Source organism: Geospiza fortis, unplaced genomic scaffold, assembly GCF_000277835.1.
Source record: "Geospiza fortis unplaced genomic scaffold, GeoFor_1.0 scaffold23, whole genome shotgun sequence".
NCBI classification, from domain to species: Eukaryota; Metazoa; Chordata; class Aves; order Passeriformes; family Thraupidae; genus Geospiza; species Geospiza fortis.
The window spans coordinates 5639910-5653115 of record NW_005054303.1 but is presented as its reverse complement, the minus strand read 5'-3'; the positions used below and the strand labels follow the sequence as shown (position 1 = coordinate 5653115).

At 41.3% G+C, this 13206-nt stretch overlaps 1 long non-coding RNA gene across 1 annotated transcript; it reads left to right on the top strand.

The window, feature by feature from the left end:
• The first annotated feature begins 6712 nt into the window (after positions 1–6712).
• On the top strand, positions 6713–11492 carry LOC102031536. The gene is made up of 3 exons (XR_265260.1): positions 6713–6815; positions 10997–11158; positions 11303–11492. It is a non-coding gene; the product is annotated as an uncharacterized LOC102031536 (long non-coding RNA).
• Positions 11493–13206: the final 1714 nt, after the last annotated feature.

Genomic DNA, 13206 nt, shown 5'->3' with positions numbered 1-13206 from the left:
TCCCCAAGCTTTCCAAGACTGTGGCACTTGCTTTTAGGAGAAGTCCTTGAAGGGAGACAGGGCAAGCAAGGAGGCACCTTCATGGTTAGGAAAACACAGGGGAAAGTAATTTCACTTTGTCTCTCTCCCTCCAGCTAATACCAGAAGCTTTTTGTTGAGACTGGTTGCATGACAGTTTAAATGCTCCTCTTCCCTGGGGGTCAGTGGGGACAATGGGTGTTGAGCACCTCTGAAAATCCTTCTTCTTAGGAAGCCCTGACTAGAAAGGCTGGGCTAGGTCAGGCTTGGCCCACATGGCTACAGGTCAGCTCTGATTTGGGCCTGGTCTCACCTGACATATGCCAACCCAATGGCTCAGCTAGTCTTTGGCTATTTTTGTCTTTTCTTTAGGGAGACAGCTTGACTGCTTAACGCAGCACTTAATTCTCAGGTCATGATCTGCATGTCTTCAGGTCATAGGGGAATTTTGGCTTGCCAAGTGTTAAACCTTCTGCGTTTATAAGCATTAAACCTTAATGTGGTTACTGCTCACTGCTCTCTGTGTTTTGTTTCAATCTTGTGAAGACTATGACATTTACCTTAAGGGCACTGCAGACAGTAACTCAAGCTTTGTTTAAGACATGGCAGATAAAAAATTTTCATGCTACTAACATATTATGGTAATGTGGGACACTTTATGCTGTGTAAATACAAAACTAGCATGTTACAAGGATGAGGTATTTGATATTTTCTTGCCAAGGAAAATATTTACTTATTTTTATAATATTGATTTGTACATCATTAAAAAACCACCTTATTTTGTTAGCTTTTGTGTGAATTAGGGGATGGAATCTTAAATTTATTTTAAAAATAAAAACCACATCATGCAGTCATTTCTACACAATGTGGGAGTGCTGACTTCTTTAATCACTTCCAAAGAACATTTCAGGTTGGCTTTTCCAGCCGCTGCAGATCTAGCAGCCTGCAGGTGAATGATATGTGGGGAGGACTCACTGTCTTCAGTCTTCCCACCCTCTTATTTCTCTGGTAGCTTTGGATCAGCACAAAATTCTTTTCCCACTGAGCATCTGCTGACCTCAGTGATCTGCTGAAGTCCATCAGCCTCTGCTGACCTCAGTGATTTCCCTAAGAGCTATAGTGTAGAGGGAGGCTTTCCTGTCCTTAAGACCCCTGTGCTAAGGGCCTGTCCCAAACCTCACTGAGTTGATGGCAAGCCTTTAACCAACCTAAACTGGCTTAAATGGAGTCTTATTGCAGAATTTGCTAGTGAAATACAATGGGGATTTTGTGTCCTGGCATGTTTTAAGAAGGAGTGCTTTTTCTGCTGGACAAAGAGGGTAAAGCTTTATTTGTATGGGATGGGATCAGTTCCTGATGTGGGTCCAGGGAGGTACTTGTGTGTAAGAGGCCATGAACAACTCCTTTGAAAGCACTGAGGATTGTTTAAAAGACCACTTGGCAGTTTTTAATCTAGATACAAAAATATGTGCAAATCTTATTTCAAAGTAAGTGGAAAAAACTCAAATACTGAGCTGCTAAATTTAAACTCTATCCAGAACACTGTAATAAACAAAGAAGGAAGAAAATACCTAAATACCAAAGAACCATGCAAACATAAATTTGCAAACATAAGTCTTTTAGGCTCTTCTTTGCCTGGACTCCAACCAATGCCTGGTTGTAGACTATACATTTGCAGGTGATATTTCTGTTTGATTTTATTCAGACCTCCAAAGCTACCTCTTCTCCAGGTGGAAATGTGTGCATGTGTTACTCTACATAGCTATATAACAGGGTCTTACACAAGTGCTTGGATGAGGTCTGGCTATAAAAAGCAGTGATTATTTTGCCTTGTATGGACTGGTTAAGGGTCCTATACAACAAGGTACTTTGCTCTTTTCCATGTTACGGAGGAATTGCTGGCATATTACAATGTGTTATTATTGGAAGCCAAATTCTGACCTCATTTGTAAATGTACAGATTTTATAGAATACGAGAGGCTCGGATGTGTGTAAATGAGATCAGGAGTTTACTTCATTTTTTAGAAATTTAAAGTGAAATACAACCATAGAAAAACAGAGGCGAAAAGATCCTCAAAAGAACCTCAATCATCTGTGTGTAACAAAGTAGGACCAATTATGCCTAGGAAATTCCTGTCAGCTGTTCATTTAACTTGTGCTAGAAGACAACACAGGACAAGAAAATCAAGATGATCTATTCCAATGCCCAGATGATATATTCCAATGATTCACAGTCAGGTTTTTCTTAAGTCAAATCTGAATCTTCCCTTCTGCAATCTTAGCCCTTTTTGTCCTGTCTGTCACGCAGTATTGCACTCCTGACTTTTATACTGTTAGGAATATTTTCCCGTGTTGTCTCTCTGGAGGTGTTCACAGACATGTTTTCCAACAGAACAATTGTAATTTAATTAAGGTGCTACGAGGCAACAAGAATAGAAACTATTACGTCTACTAACAACAGTCATATCTCTGCTTGTCAGCATAATAGCAAACCAATTTAATTAAATGCATTGGCTCAGTCAAGTGATTTTGCAGTCTGAATTTGCCATTCCTGTTAATGGAGCCAAATTTGTTTATTTTCAGGGATTCTAGAAACTCATGTAACCAGTTTCCAAGAATGGCTGTTGTCAGCAGACTGATAGTAATGTTGAATCATTTGTGTTGGTTGTAACAAGGATTTCTGTTCCTGAAGAGATGCCCATTGAAAGTCAGGAGTACATGCAGTTACAGACTGTAACAGACATGTACGATGCTGATGATCTGAAGAGGACAGAAGGCCCTTTAAGGGAACACCAGCCAGATCACAGAGAGAAGGGGATCCAAGGTAGGGCACCATGGACTTGGCAAAGGAGATGAATATTTTGTCCTTGTAAAGGAGGCTTTCTAAAAATGCCTCACTATTGGCTCTGCTCCACTGACATTAGTAAAGCTGGAAGACATAGTAATAGCCTAAAAGATCAAAAGCATGAGTGGGAGTTCTCTGCTGTGCCATACTGGTGGAGCTGGAGAAGGTCTAATAACAGTGGGAAATCCTTAGTGAACATCCCTACTATAGACAGGACACCATGGAACTTCTAGGAGTAAAATCTGCAGGAAATAAAAAGATGGTGAGGGAGTGTGGGAGATGCAGTGCAGACCATTCCTAATAGGACTAAAACTGGACGTAGCTCAAAATATAATATTGGGAATATAATTGAAAAAGATGTCTTTTGAATGAACAATAATCTTTAAATTCTTTAGTGTGTGCTCCCTGAGCTGTAGAATGTTCTGATTGTTAAGGCAATTAGCTTTTAAAAATAGTTATTTTTTTTGATTTTAATTACATGCTGCATTTTGCCTTTGTTATTAGATGGGGTCAGTAAGGTTACTGAAGTAATTATTGCGCTCTGCTTGGCACTGGTTAAAGCATAACTGGAGTAACTGCATTCAATTCTGAATGAAAAAATGAGGACAAATTGAAGAATTTAGAGTGGAAGAAAGATGGTAAGAAGTCTGGCATTCACATCTAAGAGGAAATGTTAAGATAACTTGGCACCTTTAGCCAAAAGGCAAAAGTAGAGTGTGAGGAACATAATAAAGGGAGACATAAAGGAAGGTTATAAAGAGGACAAGGATCAATTATTCTCATTAGTCAACAAAGATGGGACAAATAATAATTGGCTGAAGCAGAAGGGAAGTTTTAGGTTAAATATTAGGCAAAACTGTAGAAGAACGGTTCGGCAGATGGACAAGCTGCCAAGAGCCGTTGAACAATCACTGTCGTTGGAGTTATTCAAGGCCAGACACCCATCTGCAGGAACAGTTATAGAATAATTAGATCAATCCTGCCACAGACAGAAGGGTAGGGTCCTTCTGGCCTCAGTGACCAAGATTTTGTTATGGATCTACTTTTTCAGGATTCATGCCCACCTGCTATTTTGTAAACTATGGTGTCTGCTTCAGCCCCTTCTAAAATCAAGAAGGAGAGCAACAATTTAAAGCTGCTCTTTGTAGGGTCAGAAAACATGTGAGACATAAAACTATCCCCTGATCTGTGGCCATGCATTTCTTTTTATGTTTTTTTAGAATGAGACTTCCTCTCCTCTGGGCGTCTCTGCTTTGTCCCTTTGAACATATGAGCTCTGGGAGCATAAAGTAGTAACCAAAACAGAGTAGAATGGCTTTGGACTTATTCATTGCTATTCACTACTTTATGGCAGCTTTTAGAAGTTGAATTGTAAATAATGTCTGTGTTTTATTGACAATATGCTCCTCATCTTCCCTACTACTTATATGGAAGAAGCCAATCAAGCCAAGGGAAGACTCTGCCTTTGTGGTATCAGCAGACCTCTTCCCATGGATCTGTTGAGATGTTGAAAACAAAGCAAACCAGGAGTAACTCTACAAAAAATTGCTGTGCTATAAAATGTTTGCCAGCTGGATTGGACCCAAAGATTGGCCTGGACAGGTTCTTCTTCCAACTACATAGCGAATGTCAAGGCATGGCTCCAAATACTGGCCACTGTGTTTGCAAGCAGAGCAGATAATTTTTAGAGGTACATCACGCTGTTTTCAGCACATCCAAGACTGGAATCTGGCTGCATGGTGGACAAAAACAGGGGTGGCTTACATTTGCTCTGAGAGGCACTGCAGAGATGATACAAAGGGCAGTGAGCTAATTTGTATTGCAAAGAGTGGTCTTAAAATGGTAATTACATATGCAATTATAAACCATGAGCCCAGCTTGTTTATTTTTCCCCTCTAGTGCTAATGAAAAACAAAGTAGTCATAGTGTTTGTGAGATCCTGGTGCAATGCAAGCAATCATTTGGCTGGCTAACTGGGAGGCAGAGGCACAGTATGACATCGGTTGTGTTAAAAAAAAAAGAAAAAAAAAGAAAGAAAAAGAAAAAAATAATGAATAAAAGCCAGTGACAAAGATTTTAAATCCCCAGAATAATGGCAAAGTTGTATAAAAACCTTGTGTTTGCTAAGCCTCATAACACTGAGCAACCTCTAGTGTCTGGAATGCCTTGGCTGGCTGTGCTCTGTCCACTTCTAGCTGGTAATGTTATCTCAGAGATACAGGGATATGTCTGCAGTGGAGATAACCTCTCTGCTGAGTCAGGAGGCCAGAAAATGGTCAAAGAGCAGGAGATGCCATTGCAGTGTGATGCACCACCCAGTGTGTAACATGAACAACCCCATGACTGGAACCATGGGATGCCTTCACTAAACTCCGTTGTTCTTTTGTTTTTCCACACTCCCATTTCCTATGACACAAAGCAAAAGGTGCTGAGGTGCTTTGAGGGGGACTGTCTGAGAAATCTAAGCAGGCAAAAGCTCTCCTGGGGAACCAGCCACGGGTCTGTGTGATGGCTGGTTACTTCCAGCCAAGCAGCAGGAAGGGTTGATGGTCCAGCAATTTGCTCCCCATCATGGCCCTTGTATGCCCAGGAGCTCTGTGAGGAACCATGGCAGTCTCATCTCCTGGCTTCACTCTCCCTCAGTCTGAGGATGCTCAGATAATTTTCTGCAAAATGTGTAAAGAGACAGGAAAGATGCTTTATGCAGGCCTGGTTTTCTGTCCTAGTAGTGTTGAAGGAGACCATTTCATACCATTAACTCTGTATTTATTTTCTAAAAGCAGACTGTACACTCGATGAAAAAACAATATTTAAGCAGACAATATCATTTGAATTCAGTTATCCTTGGAAAATATTTTAGATATATACATATACACGTCTAACAGGTCATGCATCTAACAGGGGAGGAATGAACCTTTTCTTCTGTAACATCTATTAATGAGTCTACGTGCAAAACTCCATCAAATGGTTTTTGGAACTATAAACCCTTCCTTTCTTGGCTTAGTTCTTCAGGCTTTGCTAACCCACTTTTTTTTGATGCTGTGTCATCCTGGACTAATTCACATGTGAGTGTGAGGGGGAAGAGTACCTTCACCACCCCTTCAGTGCTGAGCTGAAGTGGTCTGGAGGGCCAAGGGGCCAGGCATTCCTACCTACAGAAGTGGCTGATATCTTAGTGTGGAAGGCAATGCAGTCCTAACACCACTGGGACTTAAAAACTCAGAGCTGCTTGGTGTGGCCATCCCCTTTGTGCCTGTGGGTCTCCTTGCCCTGTAGAACCCCTCTGTAACCTCGGGCACCCTTGGGACCCAGCCCCCTCACTTTTAATTCACTGGGGAACTTGTGACATAACAGCATTAAGCCTCTGCCTGCTCTGGCTTTTTCTGTGAAGGGAGTGCTTTAAATAAGATTTCTGCTGCAAAGTGGAAAGACTAGAGGAAGAAAATCTGACATGACTTAGGGGTAGCACAAACGAGTCATAGGAAACTCACTCTAGAGATATCTCCAGAGACTAGTCAAGACAAAAGTTACAGCACAAGCATTTGGAAGGGGGCCACTGCAAACAATTTGTCCTCATTCCAGTTGAGCAACTGTAAGCAGGGACATTTTCAACACAGGCCATTTAGGGACAGAAGGAAAGATTGGATGGCACTAAAAGAAACTACACAAATACGTGGTGATAGGATGACTCGGCCACCCGCCACACATACTCTGCTGCTTCGTTTTTCTTTCTCCTGTCATCCCGACATCTGAAAAGGTTCCACCCCAGCACAGCAGCACAGCACAGCGGAGACTGGAATAAATTAACTCCAGGTGACAAAACCACCTTCCTCATCTGGCCTATGTTTGCAAGGAAGGAGGACAGAGGTCATATGTGTGTCAGGAGCTGAGGACAACGGGGTGAAAAATGAGCTGAGGACAACAGGGTGAAAAAGAAGCTGAGGACAACGGGGTAAAAAAAGATTTTCCTTGTCTAAGTGAGCAGTATAACAAACATAGGGAAAAAAGATGCTTTGCTCTGTATTTTTCTCCCCGAGTTTTGGGTTTAAGGGACTGCAGTCATCCTGTTTTTTTGAGGAAATACTTGAATACCGTTATTTCAATTTCTTTAATCCTTCTCCTCCCCTCATTTACAAGCTGTTCCCGCTCTACTATTTTCCTCAGCATGCCAAAGCACCATACCTTTCTGTGGAAAGTTTCTGCCACCCTCTCTGATTTTGTATTCATGCCGCATAAATAAGAACAAGACCTCCCTCCAGCACCTTGGCATGATGTGGAGAGTTGGGTGGGAGGATGGTGCGTGATAGAAATATTATGTAAGCAAGGTTTGAATGTCTGTAGCCCTAGCTCTAGACAGCAGTTATCCACAGATATTTTGAAACTGCTTCTTTTTTCTTTTTTTTTTTTCCCTTCTGAGCATCACATCACAATACGGTTTCATTCAGTGAAGAGCTGGCATTCAGGGGCTGGATGGCTTAACTGGCCCAGATGGGGTGCCTTTCATCTGTAGGTCATTGCTTTGAATTCTGCCCACATTTTTGGCTACTAGGAGTTCTTCTCTTCTGACGGCAGTGCAGCAGCATATGCAAAATTGCTAGGAAGTCTCTGATCCTAGACACCATGTCTAGATCATAAAAGCTACCATAACAATGAGTCTAAATGGCACCCCTCTTGGCAGCTGAGGCAGAGGCCAAGCAATAAAAGGACTATGGAGAATGGGCTACTGTCTAGCATCTATAAGCTAAGAGTGAGGAACACTAGTGAGGGAGTGTGAGAAACTATGCACAGCCCATGAAGGCTCTTTTGGTTGAAGAAAGAGGATTTCAGTCTCCTAGGCTGAAAGGCCAACACCTTTCAATAGCTGACGAATCATTTACAAATGCGAGAACAAAACCATTGTTAGTCCTCGTGCCTTTAACAATGCTGCTTCCTGTTGGCATCTTTTGCTTACCAATAACACAGTCTCATGATTTGTATCTCCACAGTGCTACACGAGCACTAACTAATTAATCCTTTTTCACCCCTTTGAGGCAAGTGATTTTTTATTTTTTATGGTCTGTAGTGGAGACATCTTCCTTAAAAGAGATTGCAGATATGTTTATAAAGGCTACATTTTGCTGACCACACAGTGGATGCTAACATTAGGATTTATGCTTTTGATACAGCTATTCCAGTTCAGGTAGGCTGCACCCAGTTATATGTTCTGCTGAACGGAGGTCTTAATTAAAATAAATGAGTATTAAATCTTGGGGAAAAAAACCAAAAACAAGTCAGAGTGGGCCAGGGTTACAGTATAATGATACAAAACAAACAAACAGCCCCTCCTTTCTGCCCCCCAAACAAATCAACTCCCCTTCACTGGAATAATCTCTGGCTGTCTGACCTTATTTATTCAGAGGCTGACATGAATCATCATCCGAGCAAGTACTCCCTCCTACACCTGCAGTACTTGGGGTTATAGCTCTCCTTGGTTTTCTGCAGCAATAAGATCTCAGTGTTACTTGGAGCCGTCTCCATCTGGCAGGCCATGAAGTCCACAAAAGCACAGAGGTCTTTCTGTAAAAAATGGAGACAGCCCAGATTGCTTTCCATTTACACAACATCTCAAGAGGACTCCAGACTTCTCTCTTTTGCAGTTACAGTCAAGTGTGCAGTCTTTTTCTCTCCTATCTACTTTTTGTGTGATGACCTCTTCTTGGGGTAAAGAACTGCGTGGGTGAGTTTGGGGGGAGGGGTTGTTCTTCTCTGGAAAGCCAAATTGCAGGATGCAGCACATCTTGAGCTTGGCAGCCTTTCACGCTTCCCCAAGAGGCAGCTGAAGGGCCCAAGCAGGGGTAAGATGTTATCAGCTCACTTCTACCCTGCCAGAGCGTATCTTTACACACACACAGTGACACACTGCCTGCACCACAGTTGATCTTCGTGGGCCAAAGGAGGTCCTTGGCTGGCAGCTCAGGGAATATCTCGTGTCATCTGAACACTGTTACAAGGCTGAGTACTTAATGAACGAGTAGCTCTGCAGCGTTAGCCATAAAGTGTGTACAAAAGTGAAGGCAGAAGTTAAACATTATGCTATCTGCCAGTCATTCATTGTTTGGAGAGAATATCCCAAGAGCATGGCTGAGCATTGGTGTCATAAAGATCTATACGTTGCTGTTGAAATGAGGTCATTTGTCACCATCTGGGATTATACCACTAGCACTATATGAATGTATTCAGCTCCATGTTTCAGCCATATGGAAAAAGTGTAACATAGTGAGAAATTCAATCCTTTAATGGAATCCAGAGCACCCTCCAGAATGTTTTCCTTAGTTTTATTTCTTTGCAACACAGGCTTAATAACCACTGATGTAGCATTTAAATTGGAAGAGATGCGACATCTAGATAAGCTGGGAGATCTGCTGATACCAGCTGCCTTCTGATAGGAAAATCCCTTGCTGTTTCAGTGGAAAAACCCACCAGGCTTACTAGACCCAGAGGAAGGTATGGCACAGCTGTGGCATGCATTAACCTCTTTTGACTTTTGTCTCTGTAGGCACCCTGAAGGGCTCCCTTATCACAACAGAAATATGCTCAAGTAATTATCACTCTGGAAATTGTCACCCTTTTCATGCATTGAACATGCAAAATTCTGAAAGTATAAAAAAAATTGTGATTTGTGATAAAATCCTGATGGTGCACAAGAAAGCAGAAGTCCTAGACTACATTTGTCATAGAGAATTTGTGTTGATATGACCTCGCGGCTTGTAGGAGACTATGTTGGTCCACTTGCAGCTGTAACACATCAAAATGGTCATAAATACAAACTCAAAAGCAAAAATGTTTGTTTCTATACTGTTTCCTGGTGGTGCCAGACTAGCTGCCCCATTGCTGAACAGAGTGGATGTTATGTTCTTAAGGATCTGGAGTGATGCTGGTGAAACTGGGAGGAGTTCCTGTAAGAAATTAGCTCCATTGATTGAGGACCAATGCTGTCTGGACCAAACTCTGCTTCTAGCTGGGTGTTGTCAGGAGTGCCTGAAGGAATTTGGTGTAATTCTGTGTTTCACATCTCCAAAAAGGCTGTTACTGAGATGTACTTGCCACGGCATTGTAGCCTAATCCCAGAAAAATGAAAATAAACCCTGAAAGAGATGGTGGGGTTTTCTGAGGCCAGGAGCAAATAATACATGTTGCTGTCTGGGAAAGGTACAAATAGCTGCAGCTCAGTGCAAAAGACTACATTATGGCTATATCTGGCTTAAGTGCTACATAGCTCTGTGGGCTGTTAACAGATGTTGCCAGAGCAACATGTTATGACAAGCTGTGTTGTATTTCTGAACCCAGTAATGTTACTGGCACCACCTCCTCCATCTGCCAGTGAATGGGAGTTACCTTTGGTTAAGTTCACAGCCCATCCCAAACAAATACCCTTGAAGCTCCATATGTGGATCTAATGAGACTGTGAGCTAAGTTCAGTGTGTGTGACAAATAGCCCTCTGATAGCCAAATCTTCCTTGTTGCTGTACAGGTCCATAGAGCTTGTCAGGATATTTTAAGGGCTACATTTTTAGAGGTAGACCAGGGGAGCATTTGACAGTAGGGAGGAAGTACAGATTGGCAGAAAATGGGGAAAGGGGGATGGAAAGAGGCAGATGAACTCTGCAATAAAGTAGTCATGTGGCAGTCCCAAGCCTATATCTATATTCTCAATCAGGCAAAGAAAGGATCTCTACTCAGGTAGGTAGATAATTTGCAATACAATTGAATTTGGTTGCATAGACCCCTTTGTCTCGTTTGTTGTAGAAAAGCTTGAACTCATTGCAATTAGTTTCAGGAAATTTTTTTAGAAAACTCTTTTTTTTAAAATTTTATTTTTTAAATCAATCAATTTACAGCTGCATTAGGTTATTTTCTCCCCTTATGAAAACCCTGAAAATAAGCTCTTTGGGAGAGGGTAAAAATCGTGCAGTATATGATACCTCAGCAATTCAGCCTAGTAGAGGATGAGCTTTTCACACAGTGAAACAGATAAATCAATGGCAATGATGGAGGGAGGTAGTAAAATCTGTGGGAAAAAACCACTTAGCATTCTGTAATTCAGAATTCTATATTGTTGCTTAGTTTCTTTTCTTTCTTACTAATACAGAAGAGAAAATAATGCAGAAGCTCACTAAAGAAGATTCCCTCCTTATTGGCCCTTCCTCATGAGTAGCCAGAAGTGAGGAAAAATGAACAAAGGGTCCTTCCAAAGGACAGCAGTGGTAATGGGTGCAGCTCGTGACAGCCCTCACTGATCCATCTTTCTTGGTTTGTGTGAATCAAAGCAAAGAGTAATTGTGATGTAGTTCTTAATGTTTTGGTTTCTTGACAGAACAATAACACTGAAAGGATAAACGAAGTGATAAAATAAGCAAATCCTCTAACACTTTTATTATCTGTTTGATTCTTTTCTCCCAGGCACAGTCTGCTCAGTAGCAAGATGGTGACTTGTAGTTTGTCAAAAGCAGCAGTTTGCTGGACCTGGAGACAGAAATGCTTTGAACAAGACGAAACAATCTTTTCAACAACTTTGCAAAAACTGGGCATTTAGTCTCTCTGCAAATTTGATATGCTAAAAATAACTGTGTCCCATGGTCTGTGATCAGGAGCCATGCTGGTCACGGCTGGCCAAAGCCAACAACGAATGGCGTGGGCTGCCACTGCCAGGAGAAAAGGCTGATGCAGACCACAAGTGGCTTATTCCAAAAAGCAAATAACCTTGAGGATCTGATCCACAAAAGTGCTGAAGTAAATGGGAGTTGTGGTTGCTCAACACTTCCATGGGTCAGGCTGCTCTGTCCTCATTAGCCATGCTGCTGCTGAATCCTATAAACCCTGGCACTCCTTTTCCTGCAGATAAGTTATCGTGAGGGAGTATCCCAACTCACCCTGCCAAGGCCCACAGTCCTTCACCAAATGAAAGCCCCTAGAATACAACACTGGTATTCATTTTCGGTAGCCTAACATCTGCAGATGCCTGGTTTTACTAATCCTGCCTGTGACTAGCTCAGGCAGGCTGGCTGATGCATTCTCAGAAAGATGGAGCTCACATGTGCAAGATCAGGAAAGCAGCCAAACCCTCAAAAGACCTATGAAGTAAAATAAGCAGGTTTCTGGGATTTGGACATGACATGTCTGCCATCTAGTAACTAGTCAGGGCTTGTTTCATGTAGAAAATGAAGAGTAAATAATCCAGTACCACATAAAAGGGGAATAAATTTACTGGGGCTTTTGACAAATGAGAAAAAGACTTTCAATAGTATTTTAAATGAGGTTCTTGGAAAACAATGTAATTAATAATTAAAATAAAAATATGTGAATTCGTAAACTTGTTTTGTTTGGCTGTAAAAACAGTTGTATATGCTAAACTAATAGACAGGAATACAAGTGATGAAGTGTTACTGCAATAATGGAGTTGAAAACTCTGGGTCCCACTCTCAAATACAAAGAGGTTGTTAGCATGAGGTCCTGTTGGCATGAGATGTGATCTGGTAAAAGTTTGACCAGTGAAGTGGAAGCCAGGACATCAGAAGTTCTGTGCTGTTTTGTTCTTTGATTGATTGGGTAAGGCACAAATTGGCACAAAGGACCACTTTCAGTCTCAGTTTACCCATTTGTAAATGAAGACATATATCACAGTGATGTTATCAGACAGACTTAATGATTGTGATCTAATTAAAACTTCTCAAGTGTAAGGCATTATAGAAAGATGCAAATATTTTTGTTCCTAAAGTACACATAAAATTTTCAGATTTCCTAATCTTCTGCATTTGTATTTCATGGGTAACTTTAGCTGTGAATAATGTTTTCCTTTACACACACACATGTTCTGTTGAAAAATAACATTCTCTTTGCTTTCTAACAAAGTTTTCTGTAGTGTGGCTTGGCATCCAAAAATAAGGCTACAGTTCTGCTGAGCATTGATTTAGTTTAAGTCTTCAATTTAGTTAATTTCTCTGAGCCATGTAAGATGCTGACTTGCAGATAGTTCTACAATAGCTAAAATACTGCTTAAAGATATAATGCTGGTGAACAGTTTATGCATTATATAAAAGACCCCTTAACTTTACAAGCCAGAATTGTTCATTATAATGAATGCTGATTTTCTGCACAGGAACTATTAATCTTAATTTTAGCTTTTTGTGCATAAAAGAGGATGCTCACAGCTGTAGAAGTACATGTGTTTGCTGGGCATAAGGGGAAGAATGAGTTAAGGGTCTCCTGATGAACATGCTACTGCTTTGGAAGTACTGTGGCTCTCTTGCTAGAACATGATGCTGGGTTTGTACAAAAAGATGTAAGGGGCTGCTTGGTGATACTCT